At 43.4% G+C, this 24,095-nt stretch overlaps 1 protein-coding gene across 1 annotated transcript in view; it reads right to left on the bottom strand.

Annotated features, from left to right (window-relative positions):
- Positions 1-18,559, bottom strand: part of kank1a (KN motif and ankyrin repeat domains 1a) — a 247,208-nt gene extending 228,649 nt beyond the window's left edge. Inside the window, exon 1 of the mRNA XM_060841121.1 lies at positions 18,462-18,559. The gene's annotated coding sequence lies outside the window, so the exon portion shown is untranslated. The remainder of the gene's footprint in view (positions 1-18,461) is intronic.
- Between the last annotated feature and the right edge of the window lie 5,536 nt (positions 18,560-24,095).

Raw genomic sequence — 24,095 nt, forward strand, 5'->3', positions numbered from 1 at the left:
GATGTCATTGGTGGATAGAAATCTATTAATCGCTATCGTGAACATTCTCCATGACTAAGGTTCCGCAGGTGTTTGTGGTACAGAATTCTAAACGTTCACCATTGAGTGAAGAAATTCCTCATTCATTTCTATACCCCTCATTCTGAGACTGTGACCGCTCCCCCTCAGGTTTTAGGGCCCCAGCAAGAGAAACATCTTTCCTGCATTTACCCTGTCACACCCTTAGAAAATCCTTTTAAGTTTCAATGGAATCACCTCCCATTCCTCTGAATGAGAATACAGACCCAGCCTTCTCAATCCCTCCCTGTCAGTCAGTTCCACTACTGGGGACAACTTTCCTTCAGCAAGGGAACTGAAGCTGCACAGGACTCCCCTGGTGCAGTCTCACTGGGATTAGATACAATTATAGCAAAACATCTTTACTCCTGCAGTCAAATCCTCTTGTAATGGACCGTTCACCTTCCTAGTTGCTTGCTGCACCTGTTTGTTAGCTGTCAGTGCTACACAAACAAGCTCAACGTCCTTGTAGACATGAACAGTTCCCAATCCCTCACCATTTGAGAAATATTCCACGCCTGCTCTTCCTAGCAGAGTGATAACCTCAAACTATCTACACGATGTTACATCTGGGACATTGCTGTCCATTCATTCACTCAGTATATCTAAATTATCTTAAAAGTTCTTTGTTTCATGCTCACAACATTCATTCCCACTCAGTTCTGCATCATTTATAAACTTGGAGATATTACACTTGGTTTCTACTTCCAAATGATTGCGGAGGCCCAGGAACTGATACTTGTGGTACCCCACAAGTCACAGTTTGCCAACCTGAGAAATGGCATTTGGCCCTGAAATAACTGCATGGAGCCTGGCGTCCCATCACCAAGTCACCCTTTACTTACATGTGCACAGTACATGGGCTCAGACCATTCAGCTCGGAGCCAGTTACTAGTATGAATCTCCTGCTTATTTTGTCCCCCCGGTTATATTACTTTTAATATCCCTATCCAGCTATCCCTAGTAGCCACACACTCAGACAACAAGCAACATGAATTCGACTGGAAAAACACTACTATCATAGGGCAAGCCAGACAGAGAACAGCCAGGGAATTCCTAGAGGCATGGCATTCATCCACAAACTCCATCAACAAACACATCGACCTGGACCCAATATACCAATCACTACAGCGGACAGCTGAAACTGACACCCGGAAGCGGCAAGGACAGACCACTATAAATGCCGGAAGAAACATCAAAGAAGCGCTTCGCAGGAGGCTCCAGAGCACTGATGATGTCTCCTAGCCAGGGGACGAAACGTTTGCAACAAAAACTTCCAGCTCGGCAAACAGAACCACTACAACAAGCACCCGAGCTACAAATCTTTGCACAAACTTTGAATTTTTTATTTTATTAAACAGTACAAAATACAGCTTACAATAAACAAAGCAGCAGTTCACAAAAAAAACACTGTTTACAGGGGAAAGGGCAGTGGGTGACACAGTGGTTAGCACTGCTGCCTCACAGCACCAGAGACCCGGGTTCAAGTCCTGCCTCAGGCAACTGTCTGTGTGGAGTTTGTACATTCTCCCCGTGTCTGCATGGGTTTCCTCCCACAGTCCAAAGACGTGCAGTTTAGGTGAATTGTCCATGCTAAATTGCCTGTAATGTTACATGAAGGGGTAAAATGTAGGGGAATGGGTCTGGGTGGGTTGCTCTTCTGAGAGTCAATGTGGACTGGTTGGGCCGAAGGGCCTGTTTCCACACTAAGTAATCTAATCTTAAGAAAAAGCTAAACACCAAAACTCACCGTTCAACCAGTCCTTCAGGGAGATGAGGACAAACCTCAAATCCCACTTCCATTCATCACAAAGATAACAGTAACAAACACAGACAAGACAGTGCAATCAAATCAGAAAAAGTGCATAGAGCACAGGCCCAATATAGCTGCTAAAAAAGACACTGACACCAGTCTCCACCATGTAGTGAACAGATGGCCCATGGCTATCATTCCTGCAGGATAGTGATCATCCTGCGTACCAACTGACCCTCCCTAGGCCCACTTTCCTCTAGGCTGGTCGATCACCCAGCTCCCAGTTACCTTGCGTACTGACTAGATTACCCCGGGCCAATCTCCTATGAGCTGGCTGTTGGTCTTCTGGTCTCTCGCTACGCTGTGTATTGACTGACCCTCCCCAGCCCGCTTTCCTCTGGGATGGATATTGGTCACCGGCTCCCGATCACCCCGCGTGCTAACCAAACCACCCCCGACCTGACCTCCTACAGTCGGGCTATCAGCCTTCCAGCTCCCGGCTGCCCCATGTACTGACTAACCCTTCCTCCTGGCCAGTGTTCCTACAAACCGGCCATCAGCCGCCCGGCTCCCAGCCTCCCTGCATACTGACCGGTCCTTCCCCGGTCAGCCTTCCTATGGGTTGCTATCAGCCGACTGACTCAGCCTCCCCATGTACTGACTGGCCTATACCGGCTTTCCTGTGGAGGACGCTAACAGTTGCCTGGCCCCACCCCACCCCACGTACTGACAGGCTCCTCCTGGCCTGTTTCCTCCAAGCCAGTCATCAACCCTCCGGCCCCCAGCTAGCCCGCATACTGGCTGCCCCTCTCCCCTGACCAGCTTTCCTACGCGCACACTGTCAGCTACCAACCCCCAGGCACTCTGCGTACTAACAAATCCCCCTTGGTCGGTCATTGACCCTCCAGCTCCCAGCCACCCCATGTACTAACTATTCCTGAAGAAGGGCTTATGCCCGAAACGTCAAATCTTCTGTTCCTTGGATGCTGCCTGACCTGCTGCGCTTTTCCAGCAGCACATTTTCAGCCATGTACTAACTAGCCCACTCTGGCCCGTACTCAAACAATTAATTACAAAACCCACATACAGTAGCATAATTCACAAACTCCTCACTACATTTTCCAAGACAAAGGCAGAGTCTATGCCTGAAAGCAGAGTCTACACCGAAACTCCAGGATGTAGCAAATGCTCACCTCCCAGCACACACCCACTCTAGAACACAGCACATTGTGAAGCTGCAGTTAACTTGGAGATTTGGTCCAGTCCCGAAGGCTGAGTCCACACCACACACACAGGGTGTTCAGTCTTCAGAGGCCTGGTCCATCCAAAGAAACAGGCCCACTCACAGGAACACAGTACATTGTAAAGGTGCAGTTAACTCACAGGGGTTTGGTCCACTCGAGGATTCAGCAATTGCTCATCTCCAAGCAGACACACAGACGTTCAGTCTTTACAGAGGCCTAGTCACCCACGAAGGGCCAGGCCTACCCATATGGGGCCAGCTCATCTGGAAAGACGCATTTTCTCACAAGGGCTCAGTGCAAACACCAAAAAAGTGAAAACACATTCAAAAAAAAAAGAAAAACAGAATGCAAGGGACAAGCCCTACCACAAAATCAGCATGGTTCTTTTCTCAAAAGTAAAGAAGAAAAGAGTGACACAGATGCTGCAACCAGCCAATGAAACAACAATTTCCTAATGAGAATCTGAAACACATCGACTGTGTGGATCTGGCAGTTTAGAAATCAATTCTCAATAATAAGAAAAAAGGAATAACAGTTAACAAACTGGCTATATAATCCCAAAAGAGAAAATGCTGGAAAATCTGAACAAATCAAAGCTTTGACAAAGGGTCAGTTAGCCTCAAAACGTCAGCTCTTTTCTCTCCTTACAGATGCTGCCAGACCTGCTGAGATTTTCCAGCATTTTCTCTTTTGATTTCAGATTCCAGCATCCGCAGTAATTTGCTTTTATTTACATGGCTATATAATTCAGCTGGTTCAGGAATCTTCCCCCCCCCCCAAAAAAAACAAATACCCACAGCAGCAGTTAATACACTGACTATGGCCCAGCCAGCATAGAGTCAGTACCCTAAACTGAGGAGATTCTAAATCTGCTGGCTATATAATCTGTCGGCCAGAGCGTTCCTGATCAGCCAGGTCAATAATCCCAAACAAGGATCTCAGTTAATGAGATCTACCTGGCCCTCATTCCAATCACTCCACTATCTCATGTGGTTTAATTAGTCTAATAATTTAAATCATTAAAACTCAAATTACACCCCCATCCACATATTTCCCTGCACCTTCTCTGCCATCAGACGAACAGATCAGTAGATGCTGGCTCCCTCTCTTCTCTCACTCAAATACACAGATTTAATTTTATGCTTGGTACAATATTTCAAGCCACTAACCAAAATGTGTCTTAAGCCCACATTTCTACTTCTTCAGCTGCATATAAGTTAAAGATATTTCATTTTTGTGCACTATTTAGCACAGTAATCCTCTCAGTAAATCATAGGGTTGGGTTTAGTTCTCTCATCACTTATGAAAAATGTTCCAATCAATTTTACCTGAGAACACAGTTTATAATAAATGACTAAAAATATGTTAAATACTAGAGTCTGGCTGAAATGGTAGTAAAGATGAAAATGTACTGTGAATGTCAAATTTCAAAGAGCCCAAACAAAAATCAATTAATGTAGTATAAGTGAACTAAACTTAATACTGGAGAGATTTACATAATAATCAGGGGAAGGAGTAGGCCTTTCAGCCCCTCAAACCAATTCAGTCATTTGATCATGGCTGATCTCATCATGGCCTCAACTCCACTTCCCTGCTCGCTCTGCATAACCCTCGAACCCACTCGTTAAAAAATCTGTCCAACTCTTCCTTAAATGTACTCAATGTCCCACCATCCACTGCACTCTGGGGTGAAGTCCACAGATTCATGGCCTTTTGGAGGGAAGTAATTTCTCTTTATCTCTTAATTCTGCTCCACTGTGATCTGTAGATTTTCCCCATGAGGAAACATCCTCTCTACGTCAGTAGCATCTGGGTTAATCCTCTCCAGCATCTTCACTGCTTCAATTAGATTTCTACTCATTCTTCCAAACTTCAGAAAGTATAGGCCTAAACTGTTTGATTTCTCAAATCCCTGCAGTGATTGGGACCAGGATCAGGGCCAAGTGGATCTCATTGAGTAGGAGATCTCTGATTGGCCCAGGTTGATAACCTGAATCAGGGAGCCCTTACTGACTGATATAAGCAGGAGATTCTAAAGCTCTTCTCAGGCTAGGGACTGGCTCTGAGCTGGCTGGTCAGTAACCAAGTACAGTGCACATGTAAATAAAGGGTGACTTGGTGATGGGATACCAGCCTCCATGCAGTGATTCCAGAAATGAAGGGTGGAAAAATCTAGTAAACCTCCTCTGAACTGCCCACAAATGTAAATTCAAAGACTGGGCACAGTGGGGACAGAAACCAAAAGGTTGATATGCAGTGCTGAGTTTGTGAATCTAAAAGGACTTCTTAAAAAAAAAAGGCTTTTTATGGCAAGACTGAATAACCAGAGGTAGTTAAGATATTTTTAAAAAGTAAATTCAAAAAGAAACCTCAAGTTAAATTGCAAAAGAACAAGTGGGCAGCACGGTGGCTCAGTGTTACCACTGGGGGACCTGGGTTCAATTCCCACCTCAGGCGACTGGCTGTGTGGAGTTTGCACATTCTCCCCATGTCTGTGCGGGTTTCCTCAGGGTGCTCCGATTTCCTCCCACAATCCAAAGATATGCAGGTCTAGTGAGTTGGCCAAGCTAAATTGCCCATAGTGATAGGTGTATTAGTCAAGGGTTAATATAGGGTCAGAGAATGGGTCTGTGTGGGTGACTCTTCTGAGGGTCAGTGTGGACTTCTTGGGCCAAAGGGCGTGTTTCCACACTGCAGGGATTCTAATCATTCAACAAGATGGTACAACATTCATTATGCAGAGAGTAAATATACAGTCGAGATGATGAAAGGCTGAACCTTTTAATATGGATGGACTAAGAGAATGTAAATCATCTTTTGAATCATGGTTTGTTTCACAAAATAAAGTGGAAAAAGAATAGGAAGGGATTCTGAAAACCGTATGTTGAAGCTTCTAACTTCAGCTCAATTCATCCTAACTCTCGGGTCCAGTGATCTTTGGTCAGGCAGGCATTGGGAGGAAGGGTCACTACACACAATATTAACTCTGGTTTCTCTCCACAGATGCTGTCAGGCCTGCTGAGTTTCTCCAGCAATTTCTGTTTGTTTCAGATTTTCATCATCCACAGTTCTTTGTTTTATCTTGTCATAATTCTCCTTCAGTTGAGGATATTATTGATCATGGATAAAGTTAACCCATCAGCAAGTCACAATTTAAACAAAGATGAGAATAGTTCACATGCTGGTTAAAATGCAGCAGTTAGTGGTGTCGATAGTAGTCATGCTTTGGAGATGTCGGTGTTGGGCCGGGGTGTACAAAGTTAAAAATCACACAACACCAGGTTATGGTCCAACAGGTTTAATTGGAAGCACTAGCTTTCGGAGTGTTGCTCCTTCATCAGGTGACTATCACCTGATGAAGGAGCGATGCTCCGAAAGCTAGTGTGCTTCCAATTAAACCTGTTGGACTATAACCTGGTGTTGTGTGATTTTTACCATGGCAAAAATCCAATCGTCATTCTTAAGATTATATGGCAAACAAATATCACAAAAGCAGAAACTATAGTATTTCTTAAATTTAGCAAACTCTGTGAAGTAACAGCAACAAACTACTAAATCTCATTAATGTGAATTTTATTATTATGTGGTTTAAAGTATTTGAGATGCCCTTGTTCAACAATCACCTGGATTTCTCCAGTTCCTCTGCTAAAGACTGCTTGCTATTCGTTATCAGATGATCTACTATTTTCTCTGGTTAAATATTGGAAAAATTCAATATTTAAACCCACCATAAACTTGCTATCTATTTCAATCCTAGATACAATTCCTGTCAGAACTGGACTGATCACAACTTCAGCAGGACATCCACCCTCTAATCATCACCTTAAACTACTTCAGTCTGTGTCTACACCCTGCCTCCATGCCTACTTCAACCATCTGCTACCAAATCCATTATTCATGCTGTCACTTCTCATATTTCTCCTAGCCAGTTTGCTTTCCCTTAACCTCAAGCTATTCATCCCTGGAGCATCGGAGGCAGAGGGATGACCTTATAGCGGTTTACAAAATCATGAGGGGCATGAATAAGGTAAAAAGCAAAGGGCTTTTCCCTAGGGTGGGGGAGTCCAGAAATAGAGGGCACAGGTTTAGGGAGCAAAGGAGAAAAATTTTGAAGGGATCTAAATGGCAACTTTTTCACAGAGGGTGCTGCGTCTCTGGAATGAGTTGTCAGAGGAAATGGTGGAAGCTGGTACAATTGTAGCATTTAAAAGGCATCTGGATGGGATTATGTAAAGGAAAGGTTTATTGTTGGCAAACGGGACTACATTAGGTTAGGATATCTGGTCGGCATGGACGAGTTAGACCAAAGGATCTGTTTCCCTGCTGTGCCTCTATGACTCTGACATATTTTATCCATATTCAGAAGTACGTAGAATCATACAGAACAGGAAAGGCCTTTCAGCCCTTTGAGTCTGTACCACCAAAAATATTTTACCAACATGAGTCTCACTTTCCCACATCAGGCCCACAATCTTGAATGCTATGGTGCTTCACATGTTCCTCCAAGTGTTTTCTCAAGGTTGTGTGTTTTCCCGCATCAACTACCCTCCTAAGCAATGCATTCCAGACGCCGCCACCCTCTCGGTGAGAAAGGATTTTCCTCAAAATTCCTCTAAACCTCCTGCTTTTCACTTTTAAAAAAAAACTAACAAAGAGGCATAATTTTAACTTGAGTAAAAAGTGAGGTCTGCAGATGCTGGAGATCAGAGCTGAAAATGTGTTGCTGGTTAAAGCACAGCAGGTCAGGCAGCATCCAAGGAACAGGAAATTCGACGTTTCGGGCACAAGCTCTTCATCAGGAAACTTGCTCAGAGATGTTAGAACACACTTCTGGAACAGTTAGGATTTGAACCCAGGCCTCTGAGATCAGAGATAGGAAGGCTATCACTGCCACAAGAGCCATGCCCCCTTGTTATAGGCCCTTTGATGGACGGGAAACAGCTGCTTTCTATTCAACCTATCATGTTCCTCATGATATTATCCTCCTCAGTCAGGTTTCCCCTCAACCTTCTCTGCTCCAAAGAAAACAAGAGCGTATCCAGTCTCTCTTCATCACTAAAATGCTTCAACCCAGGCAACATCCTGGTGAATCTCCTCTCTACCCTTTCGAGTGCTACTACATCCTTCCTGTGGTGACCAGAACTGCACACAGTATTACAGCTGTGACCTAACTAAGGTCCTGTACAGCTCCAACATCACCTCCCTGCTTTTGTCATCTATGCCATTACTGGAAACAGCATGCATCCATATTGCCTTCTTAACGACCCTATTAACCTGTCCTGCAATCTTCGGGGATACCCCCAAGACCCTGCTGTTCCTCTGAGCTTCCTAGTGGCCTTCCACTCATTGAATACTCCCTTTTTTGTTCCTTCATCCAAAGTGCATCATCTCACATTTATCAGGGGTCCTATTCATCCATCAGCCCCATCCTTGTTGATCTGGTCTCTTAGCACCTTCTAATTTTCAAATTTTCAGGTCACAACTTAAATCCATTGGTTTTCTTACCCTTCTGTACTTTTAATCTCTCAAAACGTAACCCTATAGCCCTCAAGTCAAAAGTCTTTACTATTCTCTTATCCAAACTTCATGTCGTTCTACTGTTTGCAGCTATCCCCTCAGCTGCCTCTCTGTACTCCCCAACTCTCATCACTTGCCTGAGATATTTAAAGAAAACATCAATGACCTATGTACTTCAAACACACAAAGAATCAAAATAACATATTTGGAGGTCTCATCATGGTATCTTCCAGAGTTCGTTTTTGATTTTCAGGAGCTACTTTTTTGTGATACAATTCACACCAACTCATTTGTTAAATAATGCAGTAACTGTAGAGGATCATACCTTCTGTTACTTGAAGGGTATTTGAACTTATACAGAAGCAGAATGAGAAGAATTAATAAATAAACGTGAACTCTCCATTAAACTTAAAGCCACAGAAAAGAAAACATTAATTTCTGAGACACCACCATATTTAAAAAAAGGAATTAAAAATAGACTCAAGTTAACAAGAAACTTTCAAAATAACTGACATATAAAACTGTCACCTGGAACAAATCTTCCACAGATTTAAAGTTGCAGTTAATGTTTTCCATTGTATATGCACAAAGATGTTAAACCATGCAATAATTATGTTTTTTACATTTTCTCCTCATTCAGAGATGCTAATAGACACCTCTGGAGCAAGTGGGACTTGAACCTAGTCCTCCCGGCGCAGAGATAGTGAGTCTCCAGACTCAGACGTAGGGACATTACTATTATGCACCATGAGCCTATTGCCCATTAAACCGCACAGCAGAACACTGTACAGCTGTCTGGCCATGGTCATCAAACAACTAAATGTGTCTATGCAGTAATGCACATCATAACTGGAACTTCTGGTCAACACCAATCCCCTGGCTTCCTATCCTCACAGCCATCATTCCTGAATATTCAGCTTACTGGGGAAAATCCACAAGCTAGGTGAAACCATCCATTCTGTAACATACTCAGCCACTCCGTAACATGTATGACCCACCCACTGCCCACTACCCGTCTTGTATCCCATATGAAGCAGCTGTCCCGAACATGATCCACCAGCAGATATCCTCTGTATCAAGGAATGGGGAACACAGGAAGTTACAAACAAGTTCCTTGGGATGAACCCAATCCATGAAATAGACTTTGAGCCATTAGGTCAAAAGTGATTGTTATTAAACAGGTTCAGTTCACCCTGCAGAGCCACCTCCCACTGCTGGGACTGTCATGCAAAACACTTTACAGCTGTGGAAAAAGCAGCAATACTGCACATATTCAGGGACTGTCCTCCATCCAGACTAAGGAGTGAAGTAGTCATCTTAAACTCAGCAAATGAGGAGACCATGACTTGGCTTCAGGTGATTTGCATTCACAAAGTAAACAACCTCGTGCGATCTGAACTACAATGCCTCCAGAGCCAATGGCTTAGAGTCATAGAGATGTACAGCACGGAAACAAACCGTTCGCTCCAACCCATCCATGCCAACCAGATATCCAAACCTAATATAGTCCCATTCGCCAGCACCCAGCCCATATCCCTTTCTCGGGCTTTTGCCCAAAGCGTCAGTTTTCCTGCTCCTCATATGATGCCTGACCTGCTGTGCTTTTCCAGCACCATTCTGATCTGGACTCTGATGTCCAGTATCTGAAGTACTCACTTTGTCCATATCACTCCAAAACCTTCCTATTCATATACCCATCCAGATGCCTTTTAAATGCTGTAATTGTACCAGCCTCCACCACTTCCTCTGGCAGCTCATTCCACACATGTACTACCCTCTGCATGAAAACACTGCCACTTAGGTCTCTTTTATATCTTTCCCTTCTCACCCTAAACCTATGCCCTCTAGTTCTGGACTCCCCCACCTCAGTGAAAAGACCTTGTCTCTTTATCCTATCCATGCCCCTCATGATTTTATAAACCTCTATAAAGGTTCCGACACTCAAGGGAAAACAGCCCCAGCCAATTCAGCCTCTCCCTATAGCTCACATCCTCCAACCCAGGCAACATCCTTGTAAATCCTTTAGATTAGATTAGATTCCCTACAGTATGGAAACAGGCCCTTCAGCCCAACAAGTTCACACTGACCCTCCGAAGAGTAACCCACCCAGTAATTCACCCCTGACTATGGGCAATTTAGCTTGACCAATTCATCTGACCTGCACATCTTTGGATTGTGGGAGAAACTGGAACACCCAGAGGAAATCCACACAGACACAGGGAGAATGTGCAAACTCCACGTAGGCAGTCGCCCGAGGCTGGAATCAAACCTGGGATCTTGGTGCTGAGGCAGCAGTGCTAACTGCTATACCACTGTGCCGTCCCCTTTTCTGAACCCTTTTGAAGTTTCCCAACATCCTTCTGATAGGAAGGAGACCAGAATTGCACGCAATATTCTAACTGTGGCCTAACCAATGTCCTATACAGCTGCAACATGACTCCCAACTCCTGTACTCAGTACTCTGACCAATAAAGGAAAGCATACCAAACGCCTTCTTCACTATCCTATCTACCTGCAACTCCACTTTCAAGGAGCTATGAACTTGCACTCCAAGGTCTCTTTGTTCAGCAACACTCCCTAGAACCTTACCATTAAGTGTATAAGTCCTGCTAAGATTTGCTTTCCCAAAATGCAGCACCTCACATTTATCTGAATTAAACTCCATCTGCCACTTCTCAGCCCATTGGCCCATCTGGTCCAGATCCCATTGTAATCGGAGGTAACTTTCTTCACTGTCCACTACACCTCCAATTTTGGTGTCATCTGCAAACTTTCTAACTAAACCTCTTATGCTCACATCCAAATCATTTATGGAAATGACAAAAAGTAGAGGACCCAGCACCGATCCGTGTGGCACTCCACTGGTCACAGGCCTCCAGTCTGAAAAACAACTCTCCACCACCACCCTCTGTCTTCTACCTTTGAGCCAGTTCTGTACCCAAGCAGTTAGTTCTCTCTGTATTCCATGAGCTCCAACCTTGCTAACCAGTCTCCCATGGGGAACATTGTGAATGCTTTACTGAAGCCCATATTGATCATGTCCACTGCTCTGCCCTCAATTCTCTTTGTTACTTCTTCAAAAACCTCAATCAAGTTTGTGAGACATGATTTCCCATGCACAAAGCCATATTAACTATCCCAAATCAGTCTTTGCTTTTCCAGATACATGGAAATCCTATCCCTCAGGATTCTCTCCAACAACTTGCCCACCACCGACGTCAAGCTCACTGGTCTATAGTTCCTGGCTTGTCCTTATCAGCTTTCTTAAATAGTGGTACCATATTAGCCTTGATATTCAATTTCTCATCCTTGGAGACAATGATTACCGTGTCTTTAGCCCTTCCTACCTCAAAACCAACTAATCCCATACCATTCTTTGAAAACTTTTCTCCAACTCTGGCTTCTGTCCTTTTCCCACTTTCTGCTGTTTCCAATCTTGGCAGTTGCAACACCAGCTGTCTGTGCCCTGCAAACTCAAAATGCCCCCTGAAACCTTCTTTCACTCCAGCTATCTTCCTGAAAAAGAGAAATGAGCAATTCGACCAAGATTTTGGTCATTTGTCCTAATATTTCTTTCTTTGACTCAATGGCTTTTTCCACACCCAACCCCGCCACCCCCCCCCCCATATTTAACTGCAGCAGGCATGTAAACATTGTACTGCTTTAAAAAGACAGGTTATTAATTATGAAAGAGGCAAAAAACCTTCATGAAGTTAAGCTAAAACATGCTCCAAGCAAGAGATTTACCCTCAAAGATATACCAAATCAGAGAAGTATGAATTTCAGTAATTTCATAAGTTGCTGCTAAGGTGTAATCACGAGAGAAGCAAATCTACAAAAGCAAACTATTCCATCCTTTCATCAAGCTGGTTAAGAGATTAAAATTCCAAGAAGCTTAGTGTTCCACTCACCTTCACAATTCCAACAACCACAGCCTGTTCTCTGATGGAGCTGACATCCATAAAGTGAGATATCGCTTTATGGCTAAATAATATAAAACAGCATCCAAAAACACCACGATTGGCATTCTGTTCAAGTTCAGAAAGGGTGATCAAATTGGAGGTTGTTAAAACGTCTGAGTCAGTAAGGCTGTGCATTGATGAGGAAATATGGTTTTTCAGACTGATTGTTAGATTAAAGGATATAGGAGAACAGGAAGGGAGGTAGGCCATTCAGCCCCTCGTGCCTGTTCCACCACTCAATGAGATCATGGATGATCTGTGGCCTAATTCCACATACCTGCCTTTGGCGCATATCCATTAGCACTTTTGTTTAACAAAACATTATCTCAGATTTAAACTTACCAACTGATCCTTCATTCACTGCTGTCAATGGAAGAGAATTCCAAACCTCTCCCATCCTTTGAGTGTAGACGTGCTTCCTAACATCTCTCAATAGTTGGGCCCTCATTCTCAGACTATGCTCATAGTTCTCCAATCCCCAACCAGTGGATATAGAGTCATAGAGATGTACAGCATGGAAACAGACCCTTTGGTCAACCCGTCCGTGCCGACCAGATATCCCAACCCAATCTTGTCCCACCTGCCAGCACCCGGCCCATATCCCTCCAAACCCTTCCTATTCATATACCCATCCAAATGCCTCTTAAATGTTGCAATTGTACCAGCCTCCGCCACATCCTCTGGCAGTTCATTCCATACACGTACCACCCTCTGCGTGAAAAGGTTGCCCCTTAGGTCTCTTTTATATCTTTCCCCTCTCACCCTAAACCTATGCCCTCTAGTTCTGGATTCCCCGACCCATGTGAAAAGACTTTGCCTATTTATCCTATCCATGTCCCTCATAATTTTGTAAACCTCTAGAAGGTCAACCCTCAGCCTCCGACACTTCAAGGAAAACAGCCCCAGCCTGTTCAGCCTCTCCCTGTAGTTCAGATCATCCAACCCTGGCAACATCCTTGTAAATAGTTTCTGAACCCTTTCAAGTTTCACAACATCTTTCCAATAGGAAGGAGACCAAAATTGCACGCAATATTCCAACTGTGGCCTAACCAATGTCCTGTACAGCCGCAACATGACCTCCCAATCCGTGTACTCAGTACTTTGAAAAATAAAGGAAAGCATACCAAATGCCTTCTTCACGATCCTATCTACCTGCGGCTCCACTTTCAAGGAGCTATGAACCTGCACTGCAAGGTCTCCTTGTTCAGCAACACTCCCTAGGACCTTACCATTAAGTGTATAAATCCTGCTAAGATTTGCTTTCCCAAAATGCAGCACCTTGCATTTATCTGAATTAAACTCCATCTGCCACTTCTCAGCCCATTGGCTCATCTGGTCCAAATCCTGTTGTAATCTGAGGTAACCCTCTTAGCTGTCCAATACCCCTCCAATTTTGGTGTCATCTGCAAACTTACTAACTGTACCTCTTATGCTCACATCCAAATCATTTATGTAAATGACAAAAAGTAGAGGGCCCAGCACCAATCCTTGTGGCACTCCACTGGTCACAGGCCTCCAGTCTGAAAAACAACCCTTCACTACCACCTTCTGTCTTCTACCTCTGAGCCAGTTCTGTATCCAAATGGCTAGTTCTCCCTGTATTCCATGAGATCTAACCTTGCTAATCAGTCTCCCATACTTTAATATAGTTTATCTATCCCATATTTTCTTAATAATATCTTAAAGGCTTTGATCAAATCATCTCTTAACCTTCTAAAATTCCAGAGAAAATGAGCCTAATTTGTACAAGCCTTCCTCTTAACTTAACCCTCAAGTGCAAGTGCCTCACAAACTCTATTGAGTTCTTTGAGATGGTGACCAGACAAGTGGGTAAGGGTAAAGTGGTTAATGTGGTGGGTAAATGGATTTCAGTTTGTTAAGGCTTCCCACAGTAGGCTGTTGCACAAAATATAGAGGCCTTGGATTGAGGGTGATTTAGCTGTTTGGATCAGAAATTGGCTAGCTGAATGAAGACAGAGGTTGGGGATTGATGGAAAACGTTCATCCTGGAGTTCAGTTACTAATGGCGTACCGCAACGATCTGTTTTGGGGCCAATGCTGTTTGACATTTTTATAAAATGACCTGGATGAGGGTATAGAAGGATGGGTTAGTAAATTTGCAGATGATACGAAGGTTGATGGAGTTGTGTATAGTGCTGAAGATGCTGTGGGTTACAGGAGGGACATAGATAAGCTGCAGAGCTGGGCTGAGAGGTGGCAAATGGAGTTTAATGCAGAAAAGTGTGAGGTCATTCACTTTGGAAGGAGCAACAGGAATCAAGAGTACTGGGCTAATGGCAAGTTTCTTGGTTGTGTAGATGAGCAAAGAGATCTTGATGACTATTTACATAGATCACTCAAAGTCGCCTCCCAGGTTGATAGGGTTGCTAAGAAGGCATATGGTGTGTGAGCTTTCATTGGTAGAGGCATTGGATTTTGAAGCCAGGAGGTCATGCTGCAGTTGTACAAAACTCTGGTGCGACCGCATTTGGAATATTGCGTACAGTTCTAGTCACCGTATTATAGAAAGGATATGGAAGCTTTGGAAAGGGCTCAGAGGAGATTTACTAGGACATTGTATGGCATGGAGGGAAGGCATTACGAGGAAAGGTCGAGGGACTGGAGGCTTTTTTCATTGGAGAGAAGAAGGTTGAGAGGTGACTTAATTGAGACAAAAAATAATCAGAGGGTTAGATAGGGTGGATAGCGAGAGCCTTATTCCTCTGATGGCGATGGCTAGCATGAGGGGATATAGCTTTAAATTGAGGGGTGATAGATATAGGACAGATGTCAGAGGTAGTTTCTTTACTCAGAGTAATAAGGGCATGGAAGGTACTGCCTGCAACTGTAGTAGATTCACCAATTTTAACAGCATTTAAAAATGGTCATTGGATAAACATGTGGATGATAATGGAATAGTGCAAGTTCGATGGGCTTCAGATTGTTGCACCGACCTGTGGCATAATCGAGGGCTGAAGGGCCTGTACTGCACTTAATATTCTATGTTCTATTCTTGTACTCCTACAAAATAAGTTTTAAAAAAAGGTACAGATCAAGACAAACTAAAAATCAGGAGCAGAGCAGGTTTCATGTTCGTACTACTTTCCTAAATATTCCAAAGGAGTAAAACAGCATCAGATTTGTACATCACTCCCACATTAAAGAAATTACAACCAGTTAATCGGATTGTGGGTGTTGACAGGAGGATGAAAGTTGATATTTTAAATTAGTGCTATACATTTCTTTCACACCAACCTAAACATCCACGATAGGCATATTCTGGCTTCATGCCTCATTAATAAAAGAGCACCCAATAATGAAATTGCAAGTGCCTAAGCTACACACCCATTCTTCAAACGAATAGTCTACCAACTCAAATACATATGCTACCATCTCACCTGAACTAATACAAACTCACATTCATTGAGAACTGGAAATTTGTGAGGCAGTATTAACTTACCTTATTACCTTTACAACCAAAATTGATTTATTTCTTCTCTAGTCTGAGCTGGAGCTAAACCTATGTCTCAATGGCGGAGATAAAACAGTGTTCTGTTTACTACATAAACTAAAATAGACTCCATGATGGCTAGTCATGGAATCTGACAAATGCAGAACTTTCTGATGATTTGTCCTGTGGAATTATAACAAAGAAGCACTAGTCATGAAATTATTTCAGTTTTGAAGTAGTGAATAATAGATAGAATCTTAACCTAGATTCTGTGATTCTCATCTATTGTACATTTAAGATACCTAATAGGTGTAGATTACACAGCAGCAATCTAATCAGGGAATTCAGACAATGTCAACTGCTACAGCAAATGGAGTAGTATTTGCTAGTCATCTAGACCTAAATGGAGTTACTCAATTCTCTACATTCTCTTAGAAAATAAGACAAGCAAAGCAATAGAATTTGGGTCAACAACATTACTTCAGAAGACTACAAAGAATTCACCTTTTTACACAATTATAAGAAACATATTGAGGAACTGTGGCTTGTTATAACGCACTAGTGTTGCAATTCCTCATTACTTATTTAGACCTTGTGCTATTCACAGGTTTTACAGTTGACACCCATCTACTTTTTTGTAAGTTATGATCGACACGTATCCATTTACTGCCCAAATGATTAACCCTCATAATATCATCGGTTTCCTTTTCAGTCTGTCAGATGTGGCCTCAGTATCGTAACAAACCCTTCCAGTTATTATTGAAACTAAACCAGCAAAAACCTGTGAATTATCACCATCAGTTTACCATAACTAGAAGGCTGGTCTTCCTTCAAAAACTTGATCCATTAAAAAAGGGCAAAACAATATTACATCATTAAATAAACAAAACCTCTCATTAAAAAGGAAAAGTTTGTAACTGACCACAATTGCCTTTTTTCTAGAGAAAGAAAAAGTCATATCAAGTCCTGCCACTTATGTGTAAACATGTGAAATATCACAGAAATAACAAGACTTGTAAAGGAACTGCAAAATCCAAGTCAAAAGCAAATAAGTCACCAAACTCGTGCCAAATCCCTGCAAATATTCATATTATTATAACCTACTTTTCTTTTTAAAGAAAACAACACAAAATGTTTTCCAAATTAAAATGTATGGATACTCCCCCCTCCCCAATGCATATCGAATCATGCAGATCTTTGTTGAATAACAGGAGTGGTTTCAATTTTTCTCCTACATTAGAAGATCACACAGAAACAGGTATATTATAGGATTCTTATGGAACTTGACAGGGTAAACAAAGAGGATATCTCCCCTCAATGGGAGGGTCTAGGACCACAGGAGTGGTCTCAGAGTAAATCTCAGAGTAAAGGGACGACAATATCAGACTGAGATGAGGAGGAATTCCTTCTGAGAGTGCAGTGTCTTTGAAACTCCTTGCCATAAGAGAGCTGTGGGACAGAGTCCGCGTGTATACTTCAGGCTGGGATGGATTGATTTCCCGACTGGTCAAGAATGTAAGGGTTACAGAGGAAAGTGGACGTGAGGAATAGCAGATCAACTATGATCCTACTGAAAGGCTCAAACAGCCTACTCCTGATTCCTATTTCTCATGGTCTTACAGGGCTCTCCCATTTAAAGCAAAGATTGGGGGGGGAGGTTCTCTCTTTTGGAATGCTGTTAACTTTTGGAATTCTGTGCTGCATCAGAGGAGGCCGTGTCAACGAATATATTCAAAGCTGGTTTTGGTCTACAAGGGGGTGGAGGATTACAGGGACAGAGAGGAAAGTGCACTTCGGGCCAGCTCTTAGTGAAGAACAGAGTGAACTCAAGGGGCCAAATGGCCTCCTCCTACTTCTTATTATCCCAAGCGCAACAAAATATCAACAGTTGGCATTTTTTAAAAACAAAAATGAAGGACTGGAGAATTAAAAAGGAATCACAGTACCTACAAGATTAAACTTCAAACATATTACCATTTTCTCGCCTGGGTCAGAGTGAAACCCTGGCTTCTCTTCTCATAGGACACCCCTTGGGGGATGTGAACAGGTTCACTGCTGTTGCTTTGTCACTTGAGACCTGTTCTCGTTCACATTAACTAGCTTCTCCCACCAGCAATACTCATGGACCCTGCTCTAGAGAATTAAAATTAAAACCCTCAGCTTGGAACTCGAAGTGAAAGGGATGCCCTTGTGTTCGGATTAAAACACTCGGTCACTCATAACCACAGAAATACTCACATTGACCACACCGCCCGCTACATTTCACTCTCCAGACTGACATACATTGTTTCACTGCGGAGCAGCTCAGTAAATACTGCACACAAGTTACTTTATCAAACTTTACCCAGATAGATCAGCAAAATAAAAAAAAAAATCCCTTTCTTCACACCCTCCCTCAATCCATGCTGACCTCCACCATCAAAGAAAAGCAATAAAACACCAGGGAGCACAACTCCTGCCTCCAAAACAAAACTTACCAACAACTTTCCGCAACTCCCTGCCTCCCGACAAAAGGCGAGTGAAAGCCGCTTTCTCTGAAAGGACAGCACAGATTTATTCATTCCTACTTCCTCTCTCAACCTCCTCCTTGTAACTAAAGCCCGGAATGAAGATGCCAGCCTTTGTATACACACACACACAGAGCTGGCTGACTCTGCGCATGAACACCACACAGTGTTGGGGAACTGTGGGAGATGCAGTACTTGTGGAAAAGCTAGTATCAATTAAACTTGGGATATTGTCCTGCAGGATACACGCACAGTTAGTTTAATTGTCATTTTTAGTATCAGGAAGGAAACAAAGGAGCAACTTTCCAGGAAAGCTACAGAAAGTTGTAAGGAGCAGCTAATATTACAATTAATCCTAATATTGACTGGAACAAAGGTCAAGTTACCATAGTGTTTCCAGACCAAAGGGTGATTAGATTACTTACAGTATGGAAACAGGCCCTTCAGCCCAACAAGTCCACACCAACCCAGCAAAGCACAACCCACCCATACCCCTTTACCTAACACTACGGACAATTTAGCATGGCCAATTCACCTAACCTGCACATCTTTGGACTGTGGGAAGAAAACACAGGGAGAATGTACCAACTCCACACAGACAGTCATCTGAGTTGGGAATTGAACCCAGGTCTCTGGCAATGTGAGGCAGCAGTGCCACCATGCTCTCTCATTTGAGTCATAGATCTATACAGCATGGAAACAGACCCTTTTGTCCAACTTCGCCATGTCCACCAGATATCCTAAATTAATCTAGTCCCATTTTCCAGCATTCTGCCCATATCTTTGAAAAACCTTCCTATTCATGTACTCGTCCAGGTGCCTTTTAATTGTTGTAATTGTACCAGTCTCCACCACTTCCTCTGATAGTTCATTTTCATACACACATCACCCTCTGTGTGAAAATGTTCCTCATCAACTCCCTTTTAACTCTTTCCCTGCTCACAAGAAAGGACTGGCGGTGATTTAACCTGAGGGTCACCGTGCCTCAGGCGAGGTGAGAGGTTGAGGAGGACCTCTCCCCTGGGCACCTTCATGGTAACCTCAGCCAGTTTGGGAATTAGCATCCCTGTGTATCACATATCAGCCATCTAACCAGCTGAGCTAACCCACTCCCAACAACTGGGCTGGCAAGTGTGTAAAGGGCAAAGAGAAATTCTGCAACTCTTTGGATCCAAAAACAGATATTGCTAGAGAAACTCAGTAGGTCTGGCAGCATCTGTACAGAGAAAGCAGAGACAACATTTTGAGTCCAGTGACCCTTGTTCAGAACTGGTAGCTGCTGGGAAAAGGTAGATGCTGGTATTTATGTGGAGGACAGGGTGCTTAGATGGGAGAGTGAGCAGTTGGGTGGAGAAGGAGCCCAGACTCGCCAACTCTTCAGGTCTAGCCCAGTGGGATTCCAAGCTTCAGGAAGAGCCTTTGAATCAGATTCGTGATGTGATTGGGCAACTGGAGCATGCTTCAGGGGAGGAAGGGTCTTACCAATCTCAAAAGGCCAAAACTGATGACTATATCATTAAGATACAGAACAAGAGAGAGGATTGATTAGCTCAGTTGGCTGGATGGCTTTCTTGTTACACAGTGTTACCAACAGCAAAGGTTCAATTTTTATATGACCTGAGGTTACTATGAAGGACTCTTCTTCTCAGGTTAAACCACCAACAACTATCTCTTTCTCTCTCTCTCTAATGAGAGAGCAGCCCAATAGTCTGATAGGACTATGATAACTTGACTTTAGAACTGAAGATACACAATAAAACTGGAAGAGGAAAAGTTGAAATGGGATCTGACCAGGGGAAGCAAAATTGAAAGCTGGTCAATGAACATGAACTGAACGACGGGAGGGAGTTGCGATCAAAGCTGAGATGGTTCAAGGAGGGGAAAAGTAAAGTCGTTCAAAGCTCGAAGCAGCTGGATGGCTAAATATATTGAATCAAAGTGAGAGAGAAAATAAACACAGGACAGATGTATTTTTCTTATAAAGAAAAACATACAATTTTGCAGTGTCTTTTATAAGCAGAGGATATCCTAATGTGTTTTATAATAAATTAACTACTTCCAGAGTGTAGCCACTGCTGTAATGTATGAAGTGATACAACTGAGACGCATCATAAATGTTCAAGTGTAGAGGAGAGCTATACAATGAATAGGAGGGGAAAAGAGAGTCTATGAGAGTGTATAAGATGTTCACTACAATCTTCTATAAATAATAAAAGTCAAAAGAGGATGAGGCAATTAGGGACCTAGAATAGCATAAGGAACTAGTCCTCTCATTTCCCTCTCAGCTTGACTCGTTAACTTGAGTTCAAAGTCAAGGCAAAAGGTTGCAGATCTGTATGCAGCTCCAGTGTCCATGGACTGACCAGTTAGACATAACTCTCAATTAAAGCTGCCTGCCTCTCAAAGGAGGCTGCTGTGTGCACAGAAAAGGAAATAACTGCACTCCTGGGTGGATGATGACGAATTTGATACCAGGTAACATTGGGACTGTCTTAGGAGGAGAGGTTAAGGAGGTTAGGTCTGCACTCAATGGAACATAGAAGAATGAGAAGAGGCCTTCTCAAAGCATGCAAGATTCTTTGGAACCTTGACACAGTATAGGCTGTGAGTTTCTTTCTCCTTGTGTGAGAGTCTGGACCAGACGGAATAATCAAAATGAGAGGTCACACAATTCAGGCAGAAATGAGGAGGAATATTTCTCTCTACATGTGTGGAATTCTTCACCAGAGGGCTGTAGAGGCTGGGTTGTTATACATTTTCAAAGCTGAGAGAGACAGGTTTTTAATCAGAGTAAGGGAATCAATGATCATGAGGAAAGGGCAGGAAAGTGGAGTTGAGAATGATCAGCCATGGTCTCACTGAGTGGTAGAACAGGCTCAATGGGCTGAATGGCCTACCTCAGTTCCTATGTCACATGGTCTTATGAATGGACTCCTCCCCTGCCCACAAATCATCGGGCTGCAACACTGCCTCTTCACACACATCACACTGCACCTTCAGCACCTGCAATTTTACTGAACATCATCATCCTGGAGCTCAGCATGAGTCTGGCCTCTCACAGCCCTCCCACTGGCAGTCCTCCAGCCTTTGCTGTCACACCCTCCATCAGCTGGCCAGGTATGTGTGTGCTGCTTCTGACCAGGTTCTGGCCTTGTACCTGTTTGTAAAGCCCAGACACCAATGTGAAAATATCTGAATGTGTGAGGGCAAGGGCAGGAGGATACAATGATGCACAACCACATCCCTTCTCTCGAAGAATAAGTAACCTCCTGAAGTGCTCCTGTGTCTTTCACCATACACACTTCAATCTGAGTATCTGACGATTCTGGAGATTCTGGAGAATTGCAAGGAGAAACTCTGCAAGAAAAGGTTACAGTCTACAGGGGACAGCTGTCCTCCCCTGCCAAGTGGGCATCAATCTCAGATGGTGCACTATTATATCCTCCTGCCCATACCCTCACATTGGCGGGGAGACAGCTGTCAGTGTCATGTTGCTTCTGGTGTTCAGATCATAAAAAATGAGATTCTGCTGCCATTTAGGTCTTTCATTTGGCGTTGTGAGCCCTCTTCTCCTGTGAAAACAAAGAGGTGGAGAGGGTTCAATGCAATGAACTGAGAACTTTGCAGTGTGGGCTACTCACCCTGGCCAGGGAAAGGAGTAGATGACAGCTTGTGGCACTGCAGCTCCACAGTCTCTGCCCAAGCACGGCAAGGAAATTCCCTCCTCCCGATCCTGAAGAGGAGAACCTCCTGCCTCCCACTGATAGTCCACAGATGTGCAGACAGAGAATCACCTTCTCTCACATTGACAAGCATTGCACCTCATTGGTCTCTTCCACTAGCAGCCTCTAACCCTGGCAGAGGGAGGGGGGCATTGGTCAGGGGTGTGCTGACACAGCTCTGCAGGAGGCACGTGACTACATTCCAAGTCCTGACAGGAGTCTAATGGTGGCACTGTCAGTACCAGCTTGCAACGTGGCTGCCACCTCAGTCTCCCATCTCCATCCACTGAATGGACAACTCTCTCCCCCCAGCCTGCCTGCCACCAACAGTAACCGGGCAGTGAGATTGGGATGACACCGAGAATGGGAGCAGGGCCTCTGCCTCACCAATTCACACCAACCCCTGGCCTTTACCTTTATTCCCTTTCTGGTCTGTCCAGGAATTCAGCATTCTCAATTGTATTCCCTTCCCAGTCATATGCTGTTAATTTCACAATCCTTCACAAGATCCCCAGTCACTTGTCCCATTCTGCCACATTGTCATCAGCTTGCACTTTCAGCAACTTACAACTCTACCATTTAGAATTCTAAACATGCAATCTCAAGTTTAATTAATGGCAGACACTCTGCCACTGCAACGTTTGGCTTTGTGTCTAATTTTACACTGAAGTCTTTACAGCGCTGGTATAAGATGACATGACACGTTTGTCACCCTGTCCAAGAACCTCATAAAAGTTGACAGTGTCTTGTGATGAAAGGGACTGAAGAGCAGCTGGCCAGCTGTATTGAATGTATGAGACAGATTCCCAGTCAGCCAGTTACCACAGCATTGCTGGTTCTACAGCTAGTCCATTAAATGTTATGCACAGAATTTCAATGAGCCCAGCATCCAGTAAGAGCCAATGTAATCAGAGTCACTGCAAGTTGTTGTTGAAAAGTGAATCACATGTATCAGTTTGTAGGATGGTTTGAATATTTCACAGCACAGTGTGTTAGAAAGCCATCTTGTTCCTGTGGCATCTGCTTTTGATTTCAGTCCAGACGAGTGAGAAAGATAATCCCTTTATTCTGTGAAATGAAATTAGGAAATGAGTTCAGGGATGCACACCCAGTTCATAATGAGCCCAAGGAGTGACTATGGGTAGATTCAACCCAATTCTTCATGTTCCTGGGTCATCACAGAGTTTTGTCCAAAAGTTACAAGAAACCTGTGATGTCTCAAGAAAAATGATTGCGACAACAGACCCATATACATGTTCCAAGGGAGAAGGAGGCCAATGGTTCCATTGTGCATTCACTGGCTCATTAAATCACCGTCATTACCTCATGTCATTTTCCTATTTTGTCCCCACAGCTTTGCACAGATATGTACCCAGTGCCCTCTTGAATGTCTCAGTTGAACCCTCCCACACCACAGTTCCAGGTGGACTCTAACCACATGCAATGTTAAAACATTTTTCTCCATTACATCTTGCTTCTTTTGCAGGTCAACTTTAAAAAATGCCACACCTTTATACTGAATCCTCTCTGTTGAGCAATCCTGAATAATCTTAAGTTATAAAAATAAACAGACCCTATGTTTGTTTTAACAATCCTGGTATGAGATTGGTGAGATTGTGTTTAGAAAATATGGAACCATTGATATACAGGAGCATCAAAATCCTGGAGCTCCCTCCTCAGCAGCAACTTGGTGCATCTAGATGAAGGAGATGAATAAACATCAGAAAACTTACACTGGTGTATAAGAGAATACTTATTTGGGATATGCCCGGATATTGCTCGTTTAAACATTGAACCAAAGAGAATATTGGACAATTGTCCAGCCTTAATAAGGATGAAATATTGCTAAAGAATGTGACAGTCAGCAGCTTGGGGCAATGTT

The sequence above is a fragment of the Hemiscyllium ocellatum genome, chromosome 2, assembly GCF_020745735.1.
Source record: "Hemiscyllium ocellatum isolate sHemOce1 chromosome 2, sHemOce1.pat.X.cur, whole genome shotgun sequence".
In the NCBI taxonomy this organism is placed as follows: Eukaryota; Metazoa; Chordata; class Chondrichthyes; order Orectolobiformes; family Hemiscylliidae; genus Hemiscyllium; species Hemiscyllium ocellatum.